Source organism: Talpa europaea, assembly GCF_964194135.1.
Source record: "Talpa europaea genome assembly, chromosome: 6".
Taxonomy (NCBI): Eukaryota; Metazoa; Chordata; class Mammalia; order Eulipotyphla; family Talpidae; genus Talpa; species Talpa europaea.
The window spans coordinates 101,915,396-101,929,209 of record NC_140072.1 but is presented as its reverse complement, the minus strand read 5'-3'; positions in this window follow the sequence as shown (position 1 = coordinate 101,929,209).

The window sequence follows — 13,814 nt, the reverse complement described above, 5'->3', positions numbered from 1 at the left end:
TAACCTATCAAATTGTAGAACATAACATAATTTTAACCAGTTTTACTTTGCTGATTTTTATTTTCTCCATGTTAAATGTAGAAAAAATATACTCAACAAATATCTTTCAAAATGACAATTAAATAAACTTAATTAAAATTATACTATTTTATACCCTTTCTTATAGCATTAAGGTGTACTGATCTAGTAATCATTAAAATTCAAAACTGTGGAAAAATCATTGCCCCGACAACATATATTGTACGCAATATCCATGTGGGATAAGGACTATTAAAATGTTAATAATGGACATTTTAACTGCTCAGCCAATAATAATACAGATAATAATATGAAAAGACAGATTTGAGTAAAAATAATGTTTTTAAACTCTGGATTTGCTCAGTGGTATTTAAACTTACAGCAAGGAATGTATGAATATGAAATATTCTATTTAACTTCTTCATAGCTGTTTGTTCTATTTACAGCATTTTTTTTTAACTTGGAGAGCTTTTTTTTTTTTAAGATTCATTTATTTATTTATACAAGCACTGGGTACAGTCAGAAGCACGGGAGGGTGAGAGAATTCACCAGAGCCAGAGCGGGGAGCAGAGCAGGCAGAAGGACCGAAGTACACTGCTGAGGGGAGCAGCGGGCGGCAGGAGAGGTCTGCGCGCCATGTGGGACCCTCCTCCGGTGGCCGGGGAGCAGCCGGGGAACCGGCGCCACGGAGGCTGCGGGCAGCTTCGCAACCCAGCGCTCAACAGCTGCGCCACCGGAGAGGCGAACTCTCTTTGAAAATAACCATTCACTATAAAAAAAAAAACATTCCCAAACTAACTTCCTCAAAGGGGAAATCAAGCTATATTCTTCCTACTCAATATTGAGATAAGCCATTTGTCTGCTTTTTTAATTCAATATATATACTGAAAAACTAAATAATGAAAATACCTGTTATCTAATTTACATATTTTTTGTTAACATTCACTATTTTCCTTTTATATATTGCCCATTGGTATCTGTGTTTTTATAAATTGTGTTATTCATAAAAATTATTCATTTTTCTATTCAATAATTGCTTTTTAATAGTAATTATTTTATTTCTACCTAATATTTATACTCATTTACAGGAGGAACATTTATAAAAAAGTAGGCAATTAATTATGTTATTAGTAATAAAATGGAAACAGGCAATGTAAACAGTGAAGATAAAAGCTCAATTTTACAGGATATTTAACTCTAAATCATGATTTTTTTAGATAACACATACAAATTTTTAGATGCTCAAATTTGCTTAAAAACACAAACTCTCTCAATTTCAGTAGCACTAATTATACCACCGATCTTGCCCGTAGGTTCCGGTATTATAAGGTCCATTAAAATTTTGTATGTCTTTAAAAAAAAAAAAAAAGTGTCTTTATCAATGCAATCCTCAACCCTATCTGCCCTACATCAATGACTGCAGCTATTGTTTCTCTTTAATTACATGCTCATATAAGTATACAATAACAAGCATAATTATAAATTTACTAGCTGGTAATTTATGCATTTTTCCTTTTGCAATAGCAAATCCCACTTCTAATTACCAGCATTCTTATTTCTCCACAATACCTTTTCAGTGTGTCAGTAGATAAATATTTCACATATATTTTATCAACACCTGAAAAAATAGTTTCTCTCAAATGTAATACTGACCTATAGTATGGAACCTTGTGGTTTAAGGCAATGTATTTAAAAAAAAAAAAGTGTTTTTCTTTTGTAAAATAAAACAGAAACATGCTTTGGCAGAACATATACTGAGTATGAAAAAATGTAGATAATTAATGTTTCATAATGTAATAAAGAAAACATCCTAAGAAATGCACAGGATTCAAACTCAGAGATCCATATTGGTATCATAGCTGGAGGTATACTATTATGTTGAGTGATTACATCCATTCACACTATATTTGTATTTAGATAACAAAGATTCAAAATAAATATTAAGGAAAATGATTTCTAAGAGGTTATGATAGAAGAAAATAAAAGTGAAGTTTTTGAAGAATCAAAGTTTACCTCAAACAATATGTAACTCTTTGGCATAGCTGTTCTGATCTAATTCCCAACAGTTCCCCAACTGATTCTGTTTGGTTCTGAAGTGTGCAAATGTCACTGAATGGCAGGGAGATGACCCGAAGTCAGCAGGATACTTTAATAAAGGCAGAGAAATAATGAAGCAAACAAAACAAAACCAAGCTCTCTCTCTCTCACACACACACACACACAAGCAAAAAAAAAAAAAAAAATCCTGAAAAATAAAAGCAAATTCACAACTCTATTTTTTAAGGATATAGCACAGTTAAAGTTTGTTTTTTTGGAGCATTGTGCATCTCTCACCTGACCTTCATAATTGACTTCACCTAATCTCTATTTCTATTTGTATTTGCTTACCTCTGTGCATCATTCTGAGTTGAGAGAGAGAAACTGCCTTTTGACTCCATACAAGATTCTCTTGTTTGACTGGATTTTTTTTTTTCAGCATTGCTGATGAGATTACTCTGAAATGAAATAAATGTTATTAAGTATAAGTGACAGTACACTATATATATTTAAAGTGTAAGTATTTTGAAATATATTTACATCAATGCAGCTATCATCAAAATTATAATGGATTATCCAACACTCTAATGAAAGTTTCCTATTCCCATCTTTAATGCCTTTTCTCACCCTGGCCCTGGTATTCTTACTAACACTTTTTTTTTTTTTTTTTAAAGTAGAGGCATGTTTTATTTATTTATTTGTTTGTTTGTTTGTTCTGTTTATGCATGCACTGGGAGAAGCGCAGGAGGATGAGAGAATTCACCAGAGCCAGAGTGGGGAGCAGAGCAGAAGGACCGAAGTACACTGCTGAGGGGAGCAGCAGGCAGCAGGAGAGGTCTGCGCGCCATGTGTGACCCTCCTCCGGTGGCCGGGGAGCAGCCGGGGATCGAACCGGTGCCGCAGAGGCTGCTGGCAGCATGGCAACCCAGCACTCAACCGCTGTGCCACCGGGGAGGCCCCTCTCACTAACACTTCTTAAGGTAAACTCATAAGCTTTCTTATATAACTTGTAACTTATCTTTTTTTTAATATTTATTTATTTATTTATACAAGCACTGGGTACAGTCAGAAGCATAGGAGGGTGAGAGAATTCAACAGAGCCAGAGCCGGCAGCAGAACAGGCAGAACAACAAAATACACTGCTGAGGGGAGCAGCGGGCGGCAGAAGAGATCTGTGTGCCATGTGAGGTCTGCATGCCATGTGGGACCCTCGCCGGCAACAGGGGATCGAACTGGCACTGCAAAGGCTGTGGGCAGCTTTGCAGCCCAGCGCTCAACCTTTGTGCCACCAGGGGAGGCCCTGTAACTTATCTTTTTATATAAATGGAATCACAGCATATAATGTTATTTTTACCTATTTCACTCAACATAATTAAATTTACCTATGCTGGAATATTTATGTGCATTCTCTTTTATTGAGAGTAGTATTCCATTGCATAGATAAACTTTTTTTTTAATACATTTACTTTCTGGTGGTCATTTTAGTTGTTTCTAGCTTTTGGCTACTACAAATAAATGGGTTTTATCAGCTTTATTGATGTATAGTTGACATGTAATTGCATAGAAGAACTGGGGTGTAGGACAAAGGTATGAGGGTGAAAGGATTCATCAGAGACAGAGTGGGGAGTAGAGCAGGCAGATCTACTGAGACACATTGCTAAGCGGAGTAACATGTGAGCAAAGAGGTCTGTTGTGCCATGGGGGTAAGCTCCCTGGCTGGGGTTTGAACTCAGTCCTTACTAGTGATAGCACTAACACTTAACCCCTAGACCACCAGAGAGGCCCAAGATTTAGATATCTTGAGGTGTAATTTCTAGCCTGTTTGGTCTATTCTCCACCTGCCCCCCACAATAGATTATGTCCATCCAGATGGCAGAATATATTCACCTAATTCCAACATCCTCAGAATCTTCAAACTATTACAACTCAACTAAAATCCAAAATCTCATCTAAATATCATCAGTTTAAAAGTTCCTCATAATCTAAATTGTGTTATATGAGACTCTAGCTAAACTAGAACTTATGGGTTCTCCCTGGTGGCGCAGCAGTTGTGCGCTGGGTTGCGAAGCTGCCCGCAGCCTCTTGAGTGCCAGTTCGATCCCCAACCAGCCAGCAAAGGCCCCACGTGGCACGCAGACCTCTCCAGTAGCCCATTGCTCCCCTCAGCAGTGTATTTTGTTGTTTTGCCTGTTCTGCTGCCCGCTCTGGTGAATTCTCTCACCCTCCCATGCTTCTGACTGTACCCAGTGCTTATATAAATAAATAAATAAATCTATAAACAAACAAATAAATAAATAAATAAAATAGAACTTATGGCAGTATTTCTTTCTATCTGTAGAACTGTGAGTCTAGAAAACAAGTGAGTTGCTTCCAATATACAATGATGAAGCAGGCAAACTATAACCATCACAGATTTTCCATTACAAAATGGAGAACATGGATAGAAAAAAGTGATCTCCATTCCTAAGAAATACAAAATCTAGCAGGTGAAATTTCATTAATTTTAAGATCTAGAAATATTCTTGTGTGGTCCAAAGATGCTCTTCCTGCACCTGTATTTATGGCCCTGAACTCTCAGACATACTCCCACTTTTCTGAAAGGTGGCACAAGTTTGCAAATGAGTAGCTTTATCAATATGTTTCTAGAACTTGGGGAGTCTGACAGTCACAGGGGTTAATGAACTTGTACTGCTTTTGAACTGGATCTGTCTGGCACTGGCTGTCTAGAGTCACTTGTCAAATAGGAATTTGGCAAGCCTATTAAATCATTCATTGTTTGAAATTGATCATGTCTGCAGCTTTTATACCATAGAAATTGGCAAACAACACAAATAATTTTTTTTCTTTTTTTTCAGGAGAGCTGGTTTACTAATGTACCATCAGACAGACTATAATATATCTAAGCAGTTTTTCTAAATCCAACCACAGAAAACCTAATTATATTACATTAGTAGGATAGAAATCACATAGGAAGTTTCATAAGCTGGTGGGTAATTTCTGTGACACTTATATGGAGAGAAACCATGGAAGAGGAAATGATCCATGAAGTCATATAATTTGGTTAACTGACCTAGAAATACTAAATTGCATACTCGTATTCTGGTGGCAAGTCTACAAATATCTATTGCATGCCATCTAGTAGATAATTTAATATGTGAAATATAGAATGTGTTTATTCCTTGGAGCCTTTTCTTGTCATTATTCCAAATTATTTCTCTGGATAATGAAAACATGCTTTTTAAACTCCATTGCTCACATATAAACCTAATTAAAATATGAAGTATCATGACAGAATTGTTCATTAATTAAATCAATCAATTCTTCAGTTACTGACAAAGATTAATAAGATGTCCTATGTGCAGAAAAAAAGAATCTTACTGACAAAAGATAAAGGATTTCTATAAGAAAGCAATATTGCCAATTGGAAAACAATGAATATACATAAGCTAATGCAAGAAGAGTATAAAACACACAACATAATATTCAGAAGTGGAGAAAAAGGAACCTACTCAAAATTAGCAGCATAGAGAGTACAGTAAATTACATGCTGACTAATGATGATTACATCATTGACTAATGATGATTAGTCAAACTAATCATCACTGTTGAAAAACAACCATCAATTCAAGTATGAAGTTGTTTGGCTACTGTGATTTAGTACCTACCCTCAAAAATCTTACAAATTTTTAAAATTTAACAAACTGACACCAAACTTTTGGGTGATTTGTATTCTGTGCAAAATACTGATCCACAGCCCATATATAATCCTATTGTGAATTCATTTTTCCTGTAGGACAAGCTATACCAGAAATTCTTTTAAAATTAAGTAATCACTTGCTAATTTTATTTTTATATCCTGATGATATTTTTTTCTTATTACATAGCTAAGATTTTTTTTGGTTAGCATATAGTATTTTTTGCTACATTCCTCGATAAGCATGTAGCTAGAAATGTTGCTCACTCTTCTAGATTTCCTTATATGTAGAGATTGTTGTGTAACAAATTTCTGACTGAAAAGACCCAAATAGAAGTTCCTGTAGAGATTTGAGAAGACATTTACTCCCGTCTAAATGGGGTAAGTGCTGATATTTCCCCTTTCTCCTTTCCCAAAAGTGGATGTGGAAGCTCTATCACAATTAATTATTAAGCATTCAATGACAAGAAAAATCCAATGTAATAAGGACAGTATAACAGAAAATTAGTGATATTGGTAATATTGAGCTGTGGAACAAGCCCCGGATTGATGAAAGATGCTTCATCAAGAATACTTTTTATCTAGTTTTATGGCTAAATCACTATTACCTGGATTCTCTGCTCTTCCAACTGTTACATTTGCAAACAACAATAATTATAGATTGTTAAGGAATTTGGAAAATAGGGGTTTATAAATACAAGTCAAAAAAAAAGTCATGATGCCAGTTTTCTTGCTCTTAAAGGCTTTAAATTTTCTGCCTTTCTTCAAAGTCATACTTTGGGAAAGGATAGTTTATGTGTTCTCTACTTTTCCACTCTGTTTCCTACTTACTCCAATTTGACATCCATCTCTATATATTCTCTGAAAATTTACCAAATTCAAAGGAATCTTTCAGGTCTTCATCTTTCCTCACTTGACCAAAGTAAACAGCTCATTATGTAATCCCTTTGGAGACAGCATTCATGGAATAGCTGACTGATTTTTAACACCATTTTTTTCATTTTTTCTGAAATCTTAATATTTATGTCCCTCCAAGTATGGCCTTGATACTTTTCTCTTTTTAAAAAAATATTTTATTTATTTATGCATACAAGAGCAGGGGTACAGGCCAGAAGTGTGGGGGAAGGGGGATGAGAGGATTCACTGGAGACAGAGTGGGGACAGAACAAGCAGACTGACTGAAATACACTGCTGAGGGGAGCAGAGGGTGAGATAGAAAAGGCCTGCTGTGCCATGTGTGTTGCTCCCTGGCCGGCTGGGGATCAAACTCTTGCTACAGAGGCTGCTGATAGTTTCACAGTGCTGTGCTTAACCCCTTGTGCCACGAGGGAGGCCCTATACTTTACTCTTGTTTCTATACTCTTTCTCTAAGTGCTATAATACAACTCTTGGTTACAAATACATCAACACTAATGACTTAAGCTCAGAAATTTTCTCTGAGGTTCAGTCACATATATATAATCATTCATTTGACATATCTACTCAATTAGCATAGGCTTTCACATTTTAAATTTTAATATGTCATCTACAATTGAGCATAGATTCCCCTAAAATTCTCTATTTCTCAAAAGGCATGCTTATCCAATATCTAGGTATCTTTCAAACTTGAAATTTGAGAATTCCTGATTCCTCTTTTATTGCACATTTCATGTCCAATATATCATTGATTTCTGTTGATTCTACCCATCACGATTCTTCACCTACATATCTGATATGTGTATTGTATCACTACTGTGACCTCTTAACTTGCTTTCCTTATAAAAACTAAAAGAGAAACTTCATTTAATTGAATTTGGGAGACTAGGAGAGAGTACACATGTGTGTATAGATACACACACACACACACACACACACACACACACTCAGAGCACATTGTAGAAGTCTATCCACAAAGACAACGGATTTCATCCTTGAGAAGTGACGCTGCTTCCTGCTCAGGCAGGAAGAAGGACCAAGCTCCACCTTCCTCAGAAACGGCTCTGCCAATGAAAAAGTGCCACAACCCAGCAAGTAAGTGAAAAGTCACTTTACTTCGAAGTTCCAGTTTCCTCCAATAGACTTCATGTGTAACAGTCCTCTCAACAATAAAACATTTCTCTCTTTGGTTCTGGGATGTGTACAGTGGATTAACCATGAGACTGCACATCTGAATTGCTTTTCATGGTCCTGAATACATATATTTTACTGGTAAAATAACTGATTGCTTATTTGTTAGAAGTCAACATACTCTTACTGCTAATTTCTAATTTATCATGAAGAAATCGGAAGGATTTTTAATGTAAAATACTAAAAATGAAAACTGAATACATTCCTCTGTAGTTTCAATAGTTTTATACCTTCACATCAAGGCTGGGATAAAATCCAGACATTACTCGTGGCTTACAATAAAGCAAAACTCCCCACCTTCATCATATATTATTTTCCCCATTGTACATAAAACTCTTAATTGCTCAAATAATTATCTTATGTTGTTTCTTGTCCTTGTAAAAACATTTTTATGTGACTGGCTATCTACATTTTCTTTTGGTATTATCAAATCCATCAGAGATTTCTTCCCTGTTTAAAATTGATTTTCCTTGCATAATTTATTAATGTATTGTTACACTGATTGATTGAATGTTGGTTACATATATACAATCAGTAATATATAGTATAAATACATATATAAAATATTTCCTCTTTAGTTATGAGTTTTAATTCTGTGTTTATCAATATATTCTTCATATATATATATATTCTACCATAAGATCTGGCAGAAAATGGCTATTTGCTAAATAATCATTGAGTAAACTCCATGTGCCAGACAGTAGAAGTGCTGGTTATAAGAGAGAAGTTAGGATAAATTACCTACTTTCATTAATCTTTGTAGTACCAAACACATAGATCAGCAAGGCAGGGGGGCCAGGAGGCTGGGGAGGCAACTGAACGCCGCCATTCCCTTGTGAATCTTCTCATTCTCTGGACTCTCCAGCGTTCTCTCCTACAGTCATGCTGCTCATCTCTCCTATTTGTAGACCTTCTGAGTGACGACACCCTATAGCCTGGCTTCTAGGCTCAGCTGTGCACACTTGCCCATGCGCACACACCCATACTCCAGGTGTCCACAATCAGGCACATGTGCCCTGCGCCTTCTGCATTAACACCATCAAGGCCACAGGCAATAGCCACAGAGGCTAGTGGTGTAAAAAGCCTGATTAACTCATTTGCCCTACAATCTTACATTCTGACTTTGTAAACCTCTCTCCACAAAGCAGTGAAATAAATTTTCGGTATCAATTATATCTCAGTAAAGCTGAGAAGAAAGGGGGGAGACTTCTGTGAGAGGGTAACTTTCAAACTGCGTCCTAAATTGTGAGTTACATTTACTCAAGAGATAAAAGGAAAGTCGCAAGGCTAGAAATCATGAAGTAAAAAGCAGTATATACATGATAGATAGTGTGGAATTAGGCAGAGAGCAAACTGCATAGTGCTTATTGAAATGTTATAAGCAGGGATTTGAAGGCACTGACAGAGGGAGGAAGGAAGGAAAGGGGAAGAGAGCAAGAGAGAGGATGGAAAGAAGACACTGGCAGTGCGGATGCTATTACCTGCTGATTGAGAATATGGCTAAAAGATAGCAAAGGATTCCTGCTGCTGCCTCACAGAAAGTGATTTCATAGTATTCTCTAAGTAGCATTGAACCTGCTACTTCATGTTAACTGACATTTGACCAACTGGAAATTTCTAAAACCTGCCAGTCACTTCTAATATCCTCATATGACTCTGGAGCTTCATTTTAGTAACTTAATGCTTCATCTAAATAAATTCTCCATGAATATTCTTTTGACATGGTGATTACCCTCTCATCTCTTTTTGGTAAGAGGTTAATATCAGATAGGTCTTAAAGGAGGGTTGCTAAGGCTCTGTTTGTGAGAGAAGCCCTGATAGGAGGCACCATCATGTCCAGAAGCAAGGTCTGCAGGATTACTTGCAAATCCATGGGCACCAGAGATGAGGTAGACTCCAAAATCTCATCCTTTCCTAGAAACCCCAAGAACTCTTCCCCACTGTGTTGTTTCAACCTAAGTAAAGCAGAATTATTCTTTATTTTTATTTTTTTTGTTAAAGATTTATTTTATTTTATTTATACAAGCATTGGGTACAGTCAGAAGCACAGGAGGGTGAGAGAATTCACCAGAGACAGAGCGGGGAACAGAGCAGGCAGACCGACGAAGTACACTGCTGAGGGGAGCAGCGGAAGGCAGGAGAGGTCTGTGCGCCATGTAGGACCCTTGCCGGCGGCTGGGGATCTAACCAGAGCTGCAGAGGCTGTGGGTAGCTTCACAGCCCAGCGCTCAACAGCTTCGCCACCTGGGGAGATCCCCAGAATTATTCTTTAATAGAGATTTTAGACCAACTAAATTTTTCTATTCTCTAACATGCTGATTATTGCTTACTCTCTCACTAAAGTTGTCATCTCATTATAATGATTTGAGAACCAATTTTTTTTTTAATTTTAGGTCATTAACATACCACATCAATGACTTGCAAAAAGGCAATTTCTTTACTAGTTCTCCAAAATGTCATGTTTTCTGATTTGCACTTGTAAGGGGAGGAACGGGCACAGTACAGGTTTTCTGATCCCATGCAGACCGGGTAAAGGAGGAGTCAGTCCTCAGTGGTTTTGCAGGTCTTTTATTGGGGTTCAGCAGGTATATGGCAGGCAGGGGTGCTGGCTGGGGGACTGGGAGGCTGCCAGGCCTCCCAGCCCTCAGCAAGTCTTCACTCTATCTGGACTCTCTGGCGTTCGTTCTGCTGCTTCTCGGCTTCTTTCGGCTTCTGCTTCGGCTTGTACTGCTGCTGCTGCTTCTGGTGCTGCTGCTTCTGGTGTCCCCCCGTGATGCCGCCCTTAAAAGCACAGTCTTAGCTCAGCTGAATCCCATCTACCTATGCCCACACTCTATTCCAGGTGCCCGCCATCAGGCATGCATTCAGGACAAGGATCCATCATCTATCCTGATGGCAGAAGTGCAGAAAAGCCTGACATTTCCTTACCCTACAGTCCACCCCCTCAGGGTTTTCTGCCATACAGTCTATACATATATATGTACAATTTTCTAAGCAAACAAACAATGCAGCCATAGCCCACAAAAGCAAATACATCAAATATAACAAAATACAATATAACAAAATACAACAGAACACAAATAAGTCCAGGCAGGGCACCAACCTAGAGCAAAAGACAATTATTGGTACCAGCAGATAAGCCACCAAATCTGCTGCCGAAGGCACTGCTCATATGAGGGAGGGGAATCACTCACGGCATCTACTATATCACACCAGGAGCCGTCAGGCTTCCTCGCCTTCTCTGGCTGTAGTCTCGGCTACAAGGCACACACAGCATCCACCCCCAGGATGCACTAGCTCTGGGATTGGCAATTTTATTCTGTTGGGGGTAATCGCCAACCCTCAGGCTTTCTGTCTGCAGTCGCTCCAACACTCGGCCTTCATGGCCACCCATGCGACTCACAGACCCCTGCACTCAAGCCAACCCACTGCACAAGCACATGGGTCGGGGATCAAAACTCTACATTTGGCTTGGGCTCCACCCCAAGCCAAGTTCCCCACCGTCCCCCAAGGACAGGTTCCTCAGCTCCTCACCCTCACTCAAGAATGAGCAGGGCATCACCCACAGGTGATTTTACGAGACTCACAGGGCTTCAGCATACCCAGGCTGCTTAACAGCCACTTAGGGCTTCTCAACTTAGCATCAGTACCAGCTTTTGCTTTCTTAGTTGGCTTTTCTCCTCCACCTGGCTGCTGGGCATGCACAGGCTGCTTTTGGCCATCTAGGCCCACTGGCCACCCCCAGATTCTCAAAAAAAAAAAAACAAAAACAAAACATAACCTGCCAAGGTCCTCCGCCTTCTGGCGGGATTGTCAGTCCAAGTTTATCAGTCCATGTCCATTGGCCTCTCCCTGCTTCAGCAACGGCCTGCTGCCTCAGGGATCATTGGCTGGTCCTTTCCGGTGTCGTTGCCTGGTCCTCTTGGGCGTCTCCTCCATGCGAGGTCTCGTCCCACAGCTCCGGACCGTATCCACCTTCCGTGCCGCCATGGCACCTCCAGCGTCATCACAGGCAAAACAGTCTGTTCTCCTTAGTCCCTCCAGGTCTTCGGAGGGCTCCAATACCCATCTGCATGGATCTTGCCAACTTACGCCAATTGTCAGGGGAGGAACGGGCACGGTACAGGTTTTCTGATCCCATGCAGACCGGGTAAAGGAGGAGTCAAAGTCCTCAGTAGTTTTGCAGGTTTTTTATTTGGGGTTCACCAGGCATATGGCAGGCAGGGGTGCTGGCTGGGGGGCTGGGAGGCTGGCAGGCCTCCCAGCCCCCAGCAAGTCTTCACTCTATCTGGACTCTCTGGCGTTCATTCTGCTGCTTCTCAACTTCTTTCGGCTTCTACTTTGGCTTGTACTGCTTTGGCTGCTTTGGCGGCTGCTTTGGCGGCTGCTTTGGCGGCTGCTTTGGCGGCTGCTTTGGCGGCTGCTTTGGCTGCTGCTGCTGCTGCTGCTGCTTTGGCTGCTGCTGCTGCTGCTGCTGCTGCTGCTTTGGCTGCTTTGGCTGCTGCTGCTGCTGCTGCTGGCGTCCCCCCGTGACGCCGCCCTTAAAAAGCACCGTCTTAGCTCAGCTGAATCCCATCTACCTATGCCCACACCCTATTCCAGGTGACCGCCATCAGGCATGCATTCAGGACAAGGATCCATCATCTATCCTGATGGCGGAAGGGCAGAAAAGCCTGACATTTTCCTTACCCTACAGCACTATACAGGTTTATCTTAACTATTTTGCTAGTGAAAAAGAAAGATTTTAAAATATATATGATTCAGATAAACTATTGGGTAAATATTGACTGTTTTTTAAAATGATATATCTATAATTTTTCTATTCATCTTCATCATTATGCTTTTTCATTCCCTTGAGAATACATTTATTAGCAAACATATTTGTAGCATGTTTGTGATCAAAATGTAATTATTTTGTGATTATTATATTAGCATTTTTATTTGGTATTTATTTGGCATTTTATTTGGTATTTACTATGCTATTATATTAGCATTTTTATTTGGTATTTAATATAATTTGGTATTATATTAGCATTTTTATTTGGTATTTACTATTTTATTATTATTTGGAAGAATTTATCAAAAGTTACAAAGATCTCATTTAATCCTCAAAATAAATTCTGTGACTTTGTTATTATTAAGTCATTAAATATATAAGGAAACTAAAGCAGATATTGAATAACATTCTCAATGACTTAGAGATAATAAAGATGAGCCAAGACTGGAATTGGATCTAAAGTTGTTTGATTCTTGGTTCACTTATTTATTTGAGAAAATATAGCAGTTGGGTTTTAAAGAATCTTATTACTGATTCTATTTAAAAAAAAATTATTCTGACACTTGTTAAATCGGCAAGAGAAACTATCCAGGATTATTGAGGTAGGAGTCAAGACTATGACATAAGGAAGAAAGATCAAGTTCAACTTCAAATATAACAATAACAAATAGGGATTTATAGCTAAAGGGCAGGTTGGGGAGTAGAGAACAATGGAAAAATTTAATAATAAAAGGATACATCTGGGTTGTCCTAATACATGACAAACTGACCCAGTAGGACTCATGATGAGGGTATGCGAAATAATCATATACCAATGGTGAGGGATGGGAAATTTGATCAGATATTGAAAGTGATTAGATATAGAGTGTTCTCTATTAACGGGCTTAGCTAAAATTGGGCTATGCATGCCTGGCAAGGAGAGGAACCAAGGCTGTGGAAGGCTAAAAGGATCCTGACTGAAATTTAGTGGAGGTGAGTATCTTTTTAATTCAACATAAGAAGAGTAGAATTTTAAATATGCAGAGGACCTTGAAAGTATACTTAACCAACCCACCCTCTCTACAGAGGAGAATGCTAAACATTTTTGTGCATTTGGTTGTCCAAAATCATCTGGTAAATGGAGCACATGGAACTACAACTTAATCTTTTGCTTTTGCCTTTACCATATGATTGTCTCTTGCA